This window comes from Pinus tabuliformis, chromosome 2_2 (assembly GCF_031772625.1).
Source record: "Pinus tabuliformis cultivar Carrire ecotype Pingquan chromosome 2_2, CPIR1, whole genome shotgun sequence".
NCBI classification, from domain to species: Eukaryota; Viridiplantae; Streptophyta; class Pinopsida; order Pinales; family Pinaceae; genus Pinus; species Pinus tabuliformis.
In genome coordinates, this window is record NC_142300.1 from 599215952 (window position 1) to 599233376 (window position 17425).

The following is a 17425-nucleotide window of genomic DNA, read 5'->3' on the forward strand; positions in this document are numbered from 1 at the left end:
CCATCTAATTCTCTCTCTGATTAATTGAAACATAGATTTCCATTTTAATTCTTCGATTGATCTGAATAAACTCTGTTTGTTTCCTTCCTAAGAATGCAAGTTTGTCATACACATAGGAAATTCAAGTTGGAATGGGACTTGTGGGGAGTTGAATAAAACAACTTTAAACATCTCTGATGGGCATTTGCTGTCCTTGGGAGGTGTCTTTGATCGATCGAGAGACTTGCTCAGCCTCTGTGTGGTGTTTCTGTAAAAAACAATCACTGTGTTGCATGATGCCAGTCTTATTCAACCAGCATAGCATAACTGATCCAAGTGGATATTGGTGGCCACCCGCCAATTCCACTTGGACCCCCACCATTGTTTCTTTCAGTTTTTCAGTTTCCTTAATTGTAGCACAATTTACTATTTTTAGCAGTTTTTCAGGTCCTAAACTTTCGGAGCCGTTTTGAGGCCCTAAACGACGTTTTTTTGGCAATCTATTGCCATAGATTTTTTAACAAAAATGTCTTTTTAGCTCGGAGAGATCTTTCTAATGGGGTATCATGCGCATCAAACGAATATAATATGACCAAGTCGCAACCCTCGGAAGTTGGTTGTCCAACTAACCCCAACGGGGCCTATAAACTCTTGGCATTACATCTCCTCGGGTTAGGGTTTTGGTTGTTTAGGGTTTGCTCTTATTGTTCAATAATAAAAATACCCTTGAGCCTCATTGTAACACGGTTCAGAGGCATGTAGCCGCCACATCTCTGCTCAGGGATAAGCTACCATCGCTTGAGCTAGTTTATTTCCATTTCTGTCACTAGGCATATTTCAGTATTTTACATTAATGAAATGAAGTATTATTTCTGCTGCATCTCTATATTTATGGTTAAATCTGTAATTTGTTGCATTCCTGTTGAAATCTGGATCAGTGGTATCAGAGCGGTCTGCTCTGTCTCTTTTTTTCTTTGCATGTCCCCAATGAGGTCGGGATGTAAGGAGTTAGGGCTTAAACTGGTCGAACCTTCACAAGACTAGCCTCGCAAATCCCGATGGCCTCCCATGGTGGATGAAAAGAAAGACGAGGGGGCAGGAGATCCTAACAAAATCTTGCTTGAAGAGGCCCTCGAGCGATAAAGGAACGTGATGATGGACAACTTTGCCCAGATCCTTCAGCGGCTACCCAAGGGCGACACATCTACTTCCAGTAGCTACTCTAGAAGCACCACACCCTTTAAGGCACAAGTTAACTTTGACATTCCCACATTTGAGGTTCGGATAGATGCAGACGTTGTAGATAAATGATTAAATTTGCTAGAAGGGTATTTTTTTGTTCATGATTTTTCTGGACGAGAAAAGATTGCTTTTGTTCTTCTCAAAGTCGTCCCCCCCATAAAGGACTTGTGGGAAACCTACTGCAAGCATAAGGATGAAAGTACGGCCTCATTGTTTTCAACCGCACCCACTTGGAATTCATTCCAGGATGCCATTAAGGAGCAGTACTACCCTGTCAGAAGCTATGAGGATAAATACATAAAGTGGACCATGCTGCGATAGGGAAGGGACCAAGACGTGCTGGAGATTACCAATATTTTTCATACCCATTCGCACAAAGTTGGGTATCAAGGATGTTGAGCATCATTTGGTACTCAAATACCGCGACTTCCTACACAGGGACATCCATGACTAGATGGAGTTCCAGGACATCTCCTCGCTCGGCACGACGTACTGATACGCTGTCAAGATCGAGCAAAAGTTTAAACAGAAGAAGTGAGACTTTGGATCTGCGAATCCAAAGCAAGGAAAAGGTGCCCCCAAACCACATAATAAAGGACAAAGCTAAGGTAGGGTGGCTGAGGACAACCCGCCAAAGCCACAAGCAAATAAAAACATCGCGAAGCTGAAGAAGGACACAGGAAAGTGGTGTGAGTTCCATAAGAGCTCCACTCACAATATAAGTGAGTGTCGGGCCAAGCAGTCACTAGTAGCCGAGCTAAAGGCTTCAAAATTAGATGCATGTTCTCACTCCGAGTCAAAACTCGACAAGGGGAATGATAAAGGGAAGCAGATTATCGATGCAGAGCCCAACGCCACCGTTGCCACCATGGAGATCTAGAAGGAGGAACCCAAAGATCCAGAGGAGGAGGAGCGCCTCTTCCACTCCCAGTTGTGGGTAAATGGTTCCCCGCTATAGCTCATTATCGACAGTGGGAGCCAAAAGAACCTCATTTCGAAAGAGGTGGTGAAGTGGCTAGGCTTATCAACCACAACACATTCCCAACCGTAAACCATCAGGTGGTTTCACCAAGGATGGGATCTTCGTGTGAGCCAGTAGTGTCGCCTTCCATACAACATCAAGTCGTTCAAGGATGAGGTATTATGTGACGTTGCTCCCCTTGATGTTTGTGATGTATTATTATGCCAACCATACTCATGGAAGCAACATGTTGTGTATGAATCAAGGCCTCGTGCTGTTATTGTTACTTTGGGAAATAAGTTGTACAGGATACCGGAGGTAGCACCGCCTACCGCCATCTCTTTGGTTACTGCAAAATAATGCAGTAAGCTCATTTCCAAAACCGGGAAATTTATTTCCCTGATGATACGCCCTTAGGGAAAGAAGAAGACGGTGGCCACGACCTCGAGACAGGGCCCCTCTGCATGACAACTATAGATGGACAAGGTCGTGGAGGAGTACGAGGACATCTTCACCTCCCCTGCAAGGGTTCCTCTGCACTGCCAGGTCAAGCACTCCATCGATCTGACCCTAGGTGCGCTGCTGCCCAATGGACCAATCTATCAGCGCTCCGTTCTAGAGAACGACGAAATCAAGAGGCAGATTCAGGAGTTGTTACAGAAAGGTCACATCCGACCGAGTTCATCGCCATGTGGGAGCCTGATCGTGTTGGTACAGAAGAAGGATGGGAGACTCTGTATGGACTATTGGGCATTGAAAAAGATCACTGTTCAGAATAGGTACCTGATCCCACGAATTGATGACCTTCTGGACCAACTGAAGGGGGGGAAATATTTCAGAAAGATTGACTTGAAGTCAGGATATCACCAAGTACCAATCAAACCCTCCGATGTGTGGAAGATTGCCTTCAAAGCCAAGGAGGGCCTTTTCGAATGGTTGGTTATGCCTTTCGGGTTGCCAAATGCTCCTAAAACCTTCATGAGGCTGATGGATGACATCTTGCAACCATTCACCAACTCATTTGTAGTGGTATACTTGGATGACATCCTGATCTTCAGCTAGAGTTGGGAAGAGCACCTCCACCACATCCGACAGGTTCTCCAAACATTGCGGCAACACAAGCTATGTGCTAATTTGGAGAAATGCACTTTTGGCATGACCCAAGTTCAGTATATGGGATACATTATTGATGAATGGGGGGTGCCTAGATCTAGCCAAGATCCAAGTCATTCGGGATTGGCCATCTCCAACCACTCTGATAGAGCTCCGCAGCTTTCTGGGTCTTGCCAATTTCTACTGCAGGTTCATGTTGGGATTTTCTCATATCACTTGGCCCTTGAGTCAAGTCACCAAGGGAGGAGCAAAATAAAAATTCTTTTGGTTTGAATCTCAACAAAAGGCATTCACAAAGTTGAAACATCACCTCTACTCGAAAACAAGTGCTCGCATTACCAGACTTGCAACAACCATTTGAGATTGAGATAGATGCCTCTGACTATGCTATTGGGGCAGTCCTTACTGAACATGGGCATCTAGTGGCATATCACAGTGAGACACTTTCAGACACAGTCCAGAAGTATCCCACTTATGACAAAGAGATGTATTCCATTGTGCAGGCCTCCTGACAATGGAAGCATTACATTTTGTGGGAAGGAAATAGTCATCCATACTGACCACTGACCCCTGTATTTCATACAGACACAAGGAAAGTTGTAGAATGATCGCCATTAGAAGTGGTCCACATACCTACAACAGTTCCATTTGAATATCAAGTATAAGAAGGGCAACACCAATAATGTTGCAGATTGCCTCAGTCGACCACCGATCATGGCATTAACCACTGTGCTTAACTCTTGTGGGCACGAGACTTCTGATTGGCCACTTCTCTACAAAAGCTACCCAAAATTCGGCAACACATACCAGATACCCTTGGAGGGTCAGCATGTTCCAGATTTTCACCTCCAGGATGCCCTGTTATGCCATCTGGGTCACCTTTGTGTTCCTTCAAGCGAGCGTGCCAAGATGATTTGGAAAGTACACTACAGTCGAGCTGCCGGGCATTTCAGGGTTGAGAAAACGGTGGGAGTACTGCAGAAGTATTTCTATTGGCTGAATCTTCGACAGGATGTCAGGAAGTACACCAGATCCTGCACTGCCTGCACCATTGCCAAACCAACCATAAAGAAGCAAGGCCTCTATACTCCTCTCCCTACCCCTAGTCGACCTTGGGAATCCATCTCCATAGATTACATGTCGATCCTTCCTTCTACTAAGCATGGAAGTGACTATGTTTTTGTGCTCGTCAACAAGTTCTCGAAGATGGCCATTATGGTGGCCTGCAGGAAGAATATCACAACAGAAGCCATTGCTAAACTCTTCTTTTAACGAGTGTGGGTACACTTTGGGATCACATAGTCATCTCAATTCGGGACAACAGTTTCCTCAATACATTTTAGTCCAGTCTCTGGTCGATTCTGGACACCAAACTCACTAAGTCCACAGCCTTCCATCCCCAAACTAATGGCCATACAGAGGTTGTCCATAGGATGATTGTACACATTCTACGCATGTCCAACTTAAAGCATACATGCACATGGGATGAGGGCTCTCCACAGCTCGATTGGCCACAACCCTTTTCAGGTGGGCTTGGGATTCTAGCCACTTTGTCCCATTGATGTGGCCATGCCATTTGCAGCTACTCAGGCAGATTCGGCTCATGTCCAGTCCGAAATAGAGAAGACAAACAATTTCATTGAACACATCCAACATATCTGCCAACAGGTCCACGACATTTTGGAGAAATCAAATTCCAAGTGCAAGCAATGACATGATCAACATCGGGTGCCACACAAGTTTCAGGTGGGCGACAAAGTCTGGTTGAATTTGCAAAAGGAACGCCTTACTAGAGCCTATCAAAAACTCAGACCACTCCGATATGGTCCTTACACCATTACCAAGGTTGTGGGAGACAATGCATTTGAGCTCAACATTCCCCCATTCCTTGGCCTGCACCCAATGTTCAATGTGGACTGCCTTCGACCATACTTTCCACCATTACTAGACACATCTGACATTGTAGAACAACTCACACCAACAGAGTTAAATCCAGATTGCATGGAACAAGCTGCAACTGATCGGATCATGGACACATAGATCAAGCACACTCGCCAGCAGAACATCCAACTCTATCGAGTTGTCAAAGTAGGCCAACTCCTTCACTAGGGCAAGTGGCTTAACAGGGACCAAGTTCAGTAGAAGTTTCCTCATCGCATGGAGGAAATCAACGCAATGGGGACCACTGCTTCCTAAGGGGGGAGGAATGATCCATGTGGATATTGGTGGCCACCTGCGAATTCCACTTAGACCCCCACCATTGTTTCTTTCAGTTTTTCAGTTTCCTTAATTGTAGCACAATTTACTATTTTTAGCAGTTTTTTCGGGTCCTAAACTTCCAGATCCGTTTTGAGGCCCTAAACGACATTTTTTTGGCAGTCTACTATCAATGATTTTTTGTTAAAATCGTCTTTTCCATCATAGTGCTCGGAGAGATATTTCTAACAAGGTATCATGTGTGTCAAACATATATAATATGACCAAATCGTGACCCTGGGAAGTTGGTTGTCCAACTAACCCCGACGAGGCCCATAAACTCTTGGTGTTACATCTCCTCGGGTTAGGGTTTTGGTTGTTTAGGGTTTGCTCTTATTGTTCAATAATAAAAAGGCCCTTGAGCCTCATAGTAACACAGTTCAGAGGCATGCAGCCAACACATCTCTTCTCAGGGATAAGCTACCATTTCCCGAGCTACTTTATTTCCATTTCTGTCATTAGGCATATTTCAATATTTTACATTAATGAAATGAAGTATTATTTCTGTTGCATCTATGTATATATGGTTATATCTGTAATTTGTTGCGTTCCTGTTTAAATCCAGATCAACAACTCAACACATGTATGAATCTTTTGTAACACATATATTTTTAAGAAATAGACAGGTATGAAGCTTTTCTATATTTGTGATCGATTGGTATTCCATGTAATGAAATGATGAAAAAAATGTGTTTTCTTATATTAGATTAGTAGATATTCAAATAGGTAAAATAGTCAACAACATCTAAATCTTAGATTATTTGTTTTGAAATATATGAACAAATGGAAGGTGGATGACCTGACACCGATCCACTTGAATGGTTATATGGAGAACATGAGCAACATGGATGAGGTGGATCCCTCTGCTAGTGGGACTAGTGCATGGATATAGAAATTAAAGTCTAAAATAATTTTCATTAATACCTACAACCTAACATAGGGTTTTTTTAACCTATAGCTTCTCTGTTTCCAATTTCGTTTTTTTTAAGTAATATTTAAAAAATTATATATATTCCATTAGAAGAAATTAAAATAAATTTATCCAAAAAGACTATAAAGGATATCTTAGCTAAACATTACCTTACTCTAAGAGCTAACACAACCACATAAAAGAGTCTTCTATAGTCATACATGTATCCAAAAAATGTACATTAAAATTGTTGAAAAACATAGTCCCTCCTATATTGTTTGACTCAGGGCTCGATTATTTGACGAGACCAAATCATCCTCCATGTTCTTAATTCTAACATGACTTATTTTCAATTTTCTTGTATAGGCCTCTCATACCGCTCCTTCAATACCATCCAAATCTAGGAAGTTTTCTTTCTAAGCTATAGTTGTTTTCAAGGACTTTATAATCTTCTCCACTTCCAAACCTAGGAAGGATTAGCTCCTACCCATTACTCTTTCTCCATTACCAAATTCCCACAGTAGCCAATTATGCACAAGAGGGAAGGCTTGGATAACTTGGCTTCAATTTATTTTTAGAGGATAACTTGGCTTCACATACCCTTATTTGATATGAGCCTCCATATGCATCTAGCTACCAAAGCGTTCCCAAAACGATGCATATTATTAAGCCCCAACTCCTTCACCTTCTTAAAAATCAACTTCTTCACCACCTTCGATTTTTAAATATCTTCATGTTCCAACACTTGCATTTTCCCTTCTTACAATGAAGGCTAATAAATGAGCCAATTTCATAGAATAAGTACTCTTTTAATCTCATTATTATAATAGAGTCTGGAATATTTAATTTTCAAACTTATTTTCATCTAAATGATTTTTTTAGAAGTCAAAGTACATGCTCCAATACTAATGCTCAATATGTAGCAAAGTTTCTCTTTAGTCAAGTTAAATTAAGCATATGATTTCAATCATCAAATTATGTTAGTCACTTTCTTAATGATAAATCAATTTATGCATTTTTTGTTCCACTATATAGAAAGCATGGATTTTCATTGGAGTTTAAAATATATTATTTTTGCAGAGAATGACTAGAATATATGTGCATGGCCACGACATACGAAGAATTTACATGTCCATAATGTTCATGACAGAAGACATGAAATGATTACGACATTAATCTCTTTTAAAAGAAATTAACATTTATTTATTCATTGTGTAATTACTCTCGAAAAACTCATTAGCTTGTTGCCTGGTTAGGGCTCCACTGTTAAGCACCAACAATTGCGGCTCCCTCTCTAGCACAAGTCTGACTCTTCTACCCTCCAAGATAGAGGTCATGACCCTCTTGTGGTTGTCTACACTGAGCTCGACCCCTATGTAGTGCTACAAGGAGCTTGTAGCCCGCTTAAACAAAGAAGCTGCCACCCAAACCTTCTACAAGATGACCCAAAATTACTCCATCAAACTCGGTCCTTGCATCTGAACATTTCGACCCCCAAACAGTCACCCAGAAGTGCTCTAACTGCCCTCTTCTACCTTCGCTAGGATATGCCCTGATTTGTGGCTCAAACAAATAGAAACATGCTCTTCGTCCTCCTTGCTTGGTCTCCTAGGGGTGCGACCAACTTCAGATGAGAATTTGCTATGTAATGATGCACTTAAATGTGTCAAATGAGGTTTGAGGTCACACTTATTTATATGAGTTGATGTGGCTCAAAAGACATGATTGTTAGGCTTCATGAACCTACATGATGGTGAGGCCAATCTTGACAATTTTAATATGTGTGGGCTTCACTTCAAAAACATATTTCTCCTTGTCTAGTTTGAGTGATCCTTATGTCAATTTTGGTCCTCTCGAAAAGAGGCATTCAATGAAATAACTATCTCCATCAAATGAGTTGTCCAAAGTGGAATTTGGCCCTAGTTACACAATTTAACAATTTTTAATATATAAGTAAAATAAAATATTGAACAACTTCTATTATATTATTGTGGTTGTTACTACTCCTAGTCACTAGTAGTAGATATTGTAAGAGTTTTGAACTACCAAAACAAAGACATACACTAGCTTACAAAGACAAACTCCATTGTAGTTTGCACAGTGAATAAAGGCCACCTATAGCTTCCCTTTTGCCAAGTGGAAATGCTCCAGACTAATTTACCAGTTGTTGATAATTTCCATATGCACAAGGAACATAATGATACATATTTGGACTAAATCCACATTTCCTATTCAACTAAGATAAACTACAAATATAGGCCATGACCACATGGTCAAAAGTGTGTTGCAAGCAAGCCCATGTGTGTTTGTCCTTTTCAAAACGTTGATACAAACTAGATAACATGTAATACAAAGCCCGATCCTCAACTCATACACAATATTCAAGATAGTAACTTAGCTACCAAGCCTAGATGTCTTCTTCAACTTAGATGTTGGAAGCAAAAAACATTTTTTTCCCATCCATGACCAAAGTAGGTCAATGCGACTAGAATACATAAATAATAAAAGCAAGATGAGTACCTAAAAGAGGCAACTCCTTAGAGAAAAGTTACAAAGGGGTTCAAGAGAATCCCAAACTGAGAAGATAGGTCAAGAAGAAGCAAAAGAAAAGAGACAGATTCAAAGACTCCAAAGTTCTTTTGGCAAATATACTTGACAAATGACTTCCTTTGAATAGGTAGGTTGTCGTGAACAAACATGTACATGTTGCTGAATATGTACAGGAGAAAAGCCTACATATGTTGAACACAAATTTTGAGTCTAGAAGGCTAGGATACATAAATGAACAACCATGGGTTGAGGAAGTTATTTGAGAAGCAATTAAGTTCTGGACTCTAATGTGTTTTAGATCTTATTGTAATATTTCATGTCATTGATGGTTCAAAATTCATAATAAGTTGTTTAATTGTTAAACTAAGACCCAGTTGACATTGTTTTGTTTTTTTAAATGTGGTGCCATTTGCATTTGCAATATGTGATGAAATACTGTGTGCAACCCATGTCACCACGAGTTGAACTATGAGACAAATGGGAACTTCTAGTAACATGAGAGCTACGTGTTCGTGGACCATAAATTGTAGTACAATAATAAAACCACATAACTTGCAAACATTTTGCAAGTTCAACAAAACTATATATAGTTCACAAACATTTTGCATTGAAAATTTATTCATTATGATCGTGTTCACCTTCATTTTTCACAAACCAAACAATCTCCTGCAAGTTATGGACAACCATGCTCACAATTTTTTTTATTGACCCACCAAAATGTAAATCAACACAAATTATATGTTTGCAAAAATAATTTTATATATAGTGATAATCTTGATGTAGAATTATAAGCAACATTTACCTAAAGATTTGCCCTGGTTAGGCTTGCAGAGAACAAATACGGGGAGGATAATTGAAAGTTTCTATCATGTTTAAAATTGGAATCCCAACATATAGTTTCGTGCATTTTGAGCATGACATAACCGACTGCATACCTAGATTGGATGATGAGATGAGTCACAAACTAAATTTATGGGTCAGTTGTGTGAGGGGAAGTGCTTAGTTGTGTAAATCTAAGGATTTGTCACAATCGAGATGACAATCCTTTTCTTCCAAAAGGGATAAGTAGTTGCAATGCTCGACACTACCAAACTAATAGGAAAGCAAAGAGCACACACACATCCTGTGGCCCAAAATACAACAAGGCGACATTTGAAACCTAAAATTTTGTCCAAGACACAAGTACAACAAATAGAACGGTAAAACACAACGCTTTGATAACAACATGGAAAGTAAAATACACACATCACTTGCAACTAGGATAACACTACAATAATAAAACTACAAAACTAGCAAATTAACAGGAGCGTCTACCCATAAGAAGTAGACATGTGTAATGCAAAAAAGGTATTCCAACATGCCTACAAACCCAAGACAATACACTCATCAAAGAAAAGACACACATACATATACTCATGAATATTTGGCACATTTTTCATCACCACATTGAACACTGTCACGATTTTAATCGTCTCATAAACAGGAATAACAAAATCCCAACTTATCGTCTCTGATCACTTCAGAAGCGACAATTGCAACAAAGTGCTTTTGAAGACGAATTTGGTTGTTTCTTGATCTTTTCTAAGAGTTCGAAGCACCCAACTAAATAATAGTAGACGCAGACAAATCAAATTGCCTTATTCTTTGCAACTGAATAATATTAGACGTAGACAAATCAAGCTCACCATCGTGGAGGGGCTTATTGTGCTCAAAATGGGGGCATTATTGGCACATGGAAATCTCTCAAGTTTTGGAGATCAATGATCGGTAGTGGAACCCCCTGTTTCTTACACTGCACGAACCATTCTCGGTGGTGATGGTGGCTTCTAAAATCGACAGTGCCATTCGAATTGTTTTCATTGGCCTTGACAGTGTTCTCGGGGCTTTCAACAGTGATGGGTTTTAGATCAACGACTTAACACAATCCAATCGTCTAACAATTGATCGGACGACGCATAGTGACAACAGGAGGGGAGTTCGTCCAAAAGGGAAAAGCCTTACGGCATAATAAATCAGCCTAAATCCATTTAAACTCTGGATCTACCAACTGTCGGGAGAGATCAAATCTCTTTTCATTGTAAAAAAATTTGCACCTCAAGAAATTTGATCCTCTCACCACTTGGTAGATCCAAATTAAATAGATTTAAGATTGATTATTTTTTCCTATTAAACAAGAATACATTTGAAATTAGCTTACGATAGCATTATTATTTTGAGTATCAAAAATACTCTGCCTGTTATTTTTTTTTTGGCTGATTAAAAATATTTAGTAACCCGGAAAGCCCTAAAATAGATTATAAATTTCAATGGCAACCAGCCAAATTCTCGTAAGTGCGTCAACTGCAATATAGGTAGGTGGAAGACGCTGGTACGAAAAACCCCTCGTTATAAAGTTAAAAATGGTGAATCAAGGATGTAAGTGTGCAATGTAACCCGTCATTGAATCAAGGACGTAAGTTTTCAGCGTTTCGATTGAGTGGAGCCCAAATTTATCCGTAGGTATTGATTCATGTATATCATCTGACTTTCAAAGAGTCGTACATAAAAAGCACAAATGCAAGAAGGCTCAACAAAACAGAAGGGAAGTTTCTCAAGTTAGTATATTAACAGGATTAACTTCGTAAATTAAGTTGTGTCATGGATGGGTCAGGGTGAGTAAGACAGAGATTGACTCTGGGCCTACATCAAGGGGTGGAGACCAATTAAAAACACAGGGACGGAAAACTGACTGGAGGGGCCCGGATGGCAAACGATATTTGTTAAAACCGTTAACATCACTACTACTTTCACTCTACTCTCTGTCTCTATCTGTTTGTTACAACAAAAGGCAGGAAGGAAGGCGCTGTGGGGCAGGTTTTTTGCTTTTGTATGTAGCCGTTGGAGAAGTGGATACCGGCTTTTGCTTTTGCTTCCTCGCCCCTCTATTTAAACCCTTCTACAGCCTACATTACATTTCTGAATCCCGTGACAGACGAGATGGTTTTCGGAATTCATATCGCACTCATGCTCTTTTTGGATTTGAATGTATTCAATTTCATTTTTCAAAACAGTTTTCCTTTCCTTTTTTTTCTCGGGACCTCGTATTTTGTTTTTCCTGTTACGATGTGTTTCTATTTAATTCATGTGCGTTTCTGCTCTTCAATTTTAAATTTTCTCTTTATCTTTGTTTCTACCGATCTTGTTTTCTAAATGTTTCTCCGGGATGGGATGGGATGAGGTTTCTGGATTGTTTTTGCATTTGTTCCATTTTTTTTGAGTTTTTCCAATATTTAAAACCCCACAGGCACACATTGAGTTTTTCCAATATTTGGAACCCCAGAAGCACATATTTGCAGCTGCTGGTATGGTATGCTATCAAACCTCTGAGAACCAAGCTAACGATCCTGGATTCATCGCTCAGTCAGCCTCCAGGTAAATAAGTTTCACTCTGCTTCATTTCATAGTAAGTTACATAGAAGGGTTTCTGGATTAATTTTGCATTTGTTCCATTTTTTTGAGTTTTTCCAATATTTGAAACCCCACAGGCACACATTGAGTTTTTCCAATATTTGGAACCCCAGAAGCACATATTTGCAGCTGCTGGTATGGTATGCTATCAAAGCTCTGAGAACCAAGCTAACGATCCTGGATTCATCGCTCAGTCAGCTTCCAGGTAAATAAGTTTCACTCCTCTTCATTTCATAGTAAGTTACATAGAAGGGTTGGGGAGGACTGAAGGTACAGGGTGCATAAATCTTTGTTTCCTTTCAGTGATTTCGTTTGCCGAAGCAGTGACATCGCCTTGTTCGATGATGGTGAAAACTATACTCCAAGGGTTGATGTCTTAGCGGTTTTCACTACGAGTCTTCTGAGGGCACTGAAAAAGGTAGGTAGTCTGCCTCTTCTTTCTCCTGGGTTTGAACAGGAGTTGACAGAACATGTGTATAAGTTTCTTTCAATGCTACATTTGTTTTGTTTCGCACACTAATAAATACTATCAATTAGATTTAGGTCCAACATAGCGGTTTTCAACAACTCATGTGGCACAGGACGACGCATGTTCGAATTAAATATTTCTATCCTTATTTATACATAGGCAATCAATGTATAAATACACCTCTTCGATATTTAAACATAGACAATAAATGTCTAAAGAATTAATTAGACAGTTGTTTTTCTGAACAGGGTTAATTAGATACTCCTGCGCATTTTTGGCTACTGGCGTTCATACTCTCTTTAGGGACTATACTCATCTTGATCAGTTAGATATCTTATCTTAACAGGGTTAATGAGACACCTCTTTGATATTTAAACATAGACAATAAATGTTTAAAGAATTATTTAGATAGTTGTTTTTATTAACAGGGTTAATTAGATACTCCGCATTTTTTGCAACTGGAATTCAGACTCTCTTTAGTGACCATATTCATCTTTTGCATTTTTCACTCCCGTGTTAATTATACCATAGTATCTTATCAGCTAACAAGGCACATGTTAGTTAAAGGAATGACAATTTGGGTTTAAGGCACAACTATAAATTTTTAAGTAGACAAATTCAACTCAATCTTTGTATAATTTTATTAGATTTCTAGAAAGGGAGATTGATTAGTTAGGTCCCAGACTGGAAATACTTTGACTGAACTATCTTATAGTATTACTTTACATCTTTTTTACTGGAGTCATCTAACGAGGCGGAGGAATTGCCCGGACGGCCAAAAGTGGCCAGAATCCGGGCAAAAAAATTTCAAAAAATCTTGTAGATACAGTGTTTGAATCATGTTTTTGATGGTAGAAATGGATTCAGCACCATCAAAAACATCTAGAACACTTAAATTTTGAAGTTTAACAACTATAACTTGGATTTACAAAAATCCTAGCCAGATTTTCTCTAAATATAACCAGAATTTCTATAACTTTCCGGGCAACTCCTCTGCCTCGTTAGACTACGTGCTTTTTATTTCATTTCACGTGAAGCAGTGAGTACTAGTCACTTAGGTGACTATATTCATTTGTTTCTATTTTTAAATAGTGTGAGTTATACCATAGTATCTCATCATCTAATTAGGCACATCTTACTTAAGTGATGGCACTTTGGGGTTTTAAGACAGCCTGACCTATAAATCTTTAAGTGGACAAAAGTTAACATTTTTATAGTTCATCAGATTTTTAGAAGGGAAGAATGATTGGTTTGGGCCTGGACTTGAAATACTTTGACTAGACTATTTTAAAATATTACTTTACATCTTTTTATTTCATTTCATGTGAAGTGTCACAAGAAGCTTTCTTTTCTTAGCCAAACCTGGAGGAAATTTTTTGATTTACTTCAAACCTAAATGTAATAACTCAAATACAAGGGTAATTGTCTAGAGAAAAGGTTTACACAGATTGAAAAATTTCTAGTGCTCTTCTCTGATGCTGACAAAGTAACCTTAGGCTTAAAAGTTTTAATACATTGCATTGCCAGTAGTATTATACTATTAAAAGTTTTAATGCATTGCATTGTCAGTAGTATTGTACTATTGTTTATGACACTTTTGGATTTCTTTAAATTAGATCAGTTTTTGAATTTGTATGTGTTGAGAAATCAAATCAAGTAGATTAGGGTTTGATTCCTCTTTCTTGATAATTACTTGTGAGTTATGTTGGCTTCTTTTACTTCTTTATTATCTTACCTTTCATCAAGCAATTACCATATTATGTGTGTATGAAGATCACAAAAACACAAGACACAAGATGTAGGCACTATGCTAGGCAAAACCCCTCTCGAGGGGAAAACCCAGTCAAAGATTCTCTTCCTCAATAGTTTCCTTTGAGACTCTTCAACCTATACATAGACCAAACCTTCCATCAACACCAAGTTAGCCCTTCCAGATCTTTGACCCTTTTGCAGCGACACTTCCACCCCAAAAACTTTGACTATGCAACAACTTACGACATTAGGTAGCAACTGGCAACAACAACACTTGAAAGACTTTGATCTCCCAAACTAGGAAACGAAAGAGAGAGAGAGTACCACCAAAACTTCAATTTTCCTTTTTTCTTTGAACTTGATCCAACTCACACTTCTTTTGACTTCCTTGACCTGCCTCGCACTTTTTCCAGCTTCACTAGAGATATTGAACTTGCTTGAGATGAGATCTCCTTCCTTTTATAGGCTCCAGGTGAGGTCGAATAGGTGCCCTTTAGGCCGACTTGATCTCCATTAGGCCGACTTGATGTGGAGGTTACGTAAATCATATTTTACTCAATAATAAATCTTTTTGCACGATTCCAAAGCCCAAGAAGGGTCTCTTTAATTGTACAATGACTTTATTAACTTAGAATAAGTCCTAGAAGTTCTCAATGGGGACTTTGACCTAAAGCATGATGACCCAAGCATGAAACCCATGCTTTAATAAAGTCATAATAATAATAATAAAAATTCTTTTCTTTATTCTTTTGACAAGTACATTACATGATGAGTCAAATACATTAATGAAGACTGAACCTAGTTACATTCTTCAACACTCCCTTTTAACTAGGGAGGTATTCATAATATACAAATATAATGGAAGATCTCAACAACAAGAGTTTAGGCACCGTAATGCCATGGACTAGATTCCTGACCAGGGCAATCTATCCATTGGTCTCTCAACAGTTTAGGCACTGCAATGCCACAGACTAGATTCCTGACCAGGGCAATCTATCCAAGTGGGACTAAGGTGGACTCAAGCTTTCAGCCTCTCTAGGTACCATCAGGCTTACTTGCTAACCACCAACCTAGGGACCTAGGTGCGTATCTGGGGTCGCAGCTCTATGACCAACGCCACTCTCCCTACTTTGGGACCTAGACATCAACACAAAGTGCCGGCCAGATGTCCTCCCGGGCAATGCTTCACTTGCAAAGCCTCAACAAATCTCTCTCGATCAAATTGATTGGTAACCAACATGCTATCAAAACTTCGAGAGATTTACCTGTACAAACACAACCCCAATCAGTAATACACTTTCAAATGTACATAATCAAATACAAACCTCCGAGGTCTTTTAGACAACTTGATGTTGCTTCTCAACTTTCCGTAGTAGGACTTAGAGTTTTCCCAATGAATCTTGACAGAAGATTCCTCAACCATGCAACTTCTTTTCCTACTTCTCATGCAGCAACATATTTCATAAATCGATCCGACTTTTCTTATCTTAGCAGCCTTTCAAAATACATCCTCCAATTTTCTTCTCTCACTCATGGCCTTCACTAAAACTTACGGCTGTTAGTCCTGGTCTAGTGCATGACACATGAAGTAGAGAACCATATCTGTCACTCCCTCTTAATCAGAGAGGATCTAATCATTCTTGTGCAAGGAATATTCTCAACCATCCTCTTATTATAAGGAGATTTCTTTCATCCATGCTCCTTCTCAATCTAGGGAGATTTCTTTCATTCAAGCTCCCTCTTAACCTAGTGAGATTTCATCCAGGTTTCCTCTTAACTTAGTGAGTTCTACTTCTTCTTTACGACATTGAAGAATCTTTCGTGGCTTCCATCCTTCTCATCAGAGTTATCATTACCATCACCATTCACATCATGCTTATCAGATCAACTTTTCTTTACGAACATCTTCATTATCTTGAAGATCACGTACCTACACAACTTAGATAGCAAGTACAACCAAATTCGTAGAAGCATGACATTAACCATATCAAAATCATGGAAGCATTCAACTTTATATATATCAGATGCCCAAACTCACAAACAAGAGACACATACTCTTCAACATCTTGCTAGGGACTTTATCATAAACCATAGACTACTTTATCATAACAACTTTAATTACATCTAGGGTTTCAATATTTCTTCCAAAGGTATGACATACCCTACTACAACATATAGCAAACCCTAGAAACAATTCAAACAAATATAGATCTACAAAGTATCTAACAACTTTCAAAATTCATATGTTAGACTTCCCACTAGGATTTCATACAAACCCTAGATTTCATACATGCGATTTAGCAATCAAAACCAATCACAACTCGGTTAACAACATGACTAGCTTCCACTAGGGTTTGTTGCAAACCCTATATTTTCTCAATCAAACATCAGTCATAACTAGAACTCAGATTTCAACAATCTTACACAAATCTCAAATTATCACATAGTCATTATATATTAGAGATTTGGACTTCTACTAAGGTTTAGTTACAAAACCCTAGAATTTACAAATACTATCATCCTAGAGAATCAAACTTCGACTAGGGCTTAGTTCCAAACCCTAGGACTCATGACCATCAACAATTAGGTCAACTCATACATGTAGGATTCCATCATCATGCACAAGCATATCATAACATGTGTTAGTCAAACCCGACTCCACAAATATCAATAAGAGTCAGACACATAACATACTAGGTTAGACTAGGGTTTGATCGGACAAACACACGCATGCCAGGGATTTCAT

General features: G+C 39.0%; 1 long non-coding RNA gene across 11 annotated transcripts in view; it reads left to right on the forward strand.

The window, feature by feature from the left end:
* Window positions 1–12059: 12059 nt before the first annotated feature.
* Window positions 12060–17425, forward strand: part of LOC149194078 (uncharacterized) — a 112923-nt gene continuing 107557 nt past the window's right edge. Inside the window, exons 1-4 of one of the 11 annotated variants that reach the window (XR_016254512.1) lie at window positions 12082–12422; window positions 12536–12663; window positions 12762–12876; window positions 12996–13260. This is a non-coding gene — a long non-coding RNA (uncharacterized LOC149194078). Of the gene's footprint in view, window positions 12423–12535; window positions 12664–12761; window positions 12878–12995; window positions 13261–17425 lie in introns of those variants that run through there. The other 10 variants (XR_016254509.1, XR_016254510.1, XR_016254504.1 and 7 more) reach the window with 10 other exon arrangements.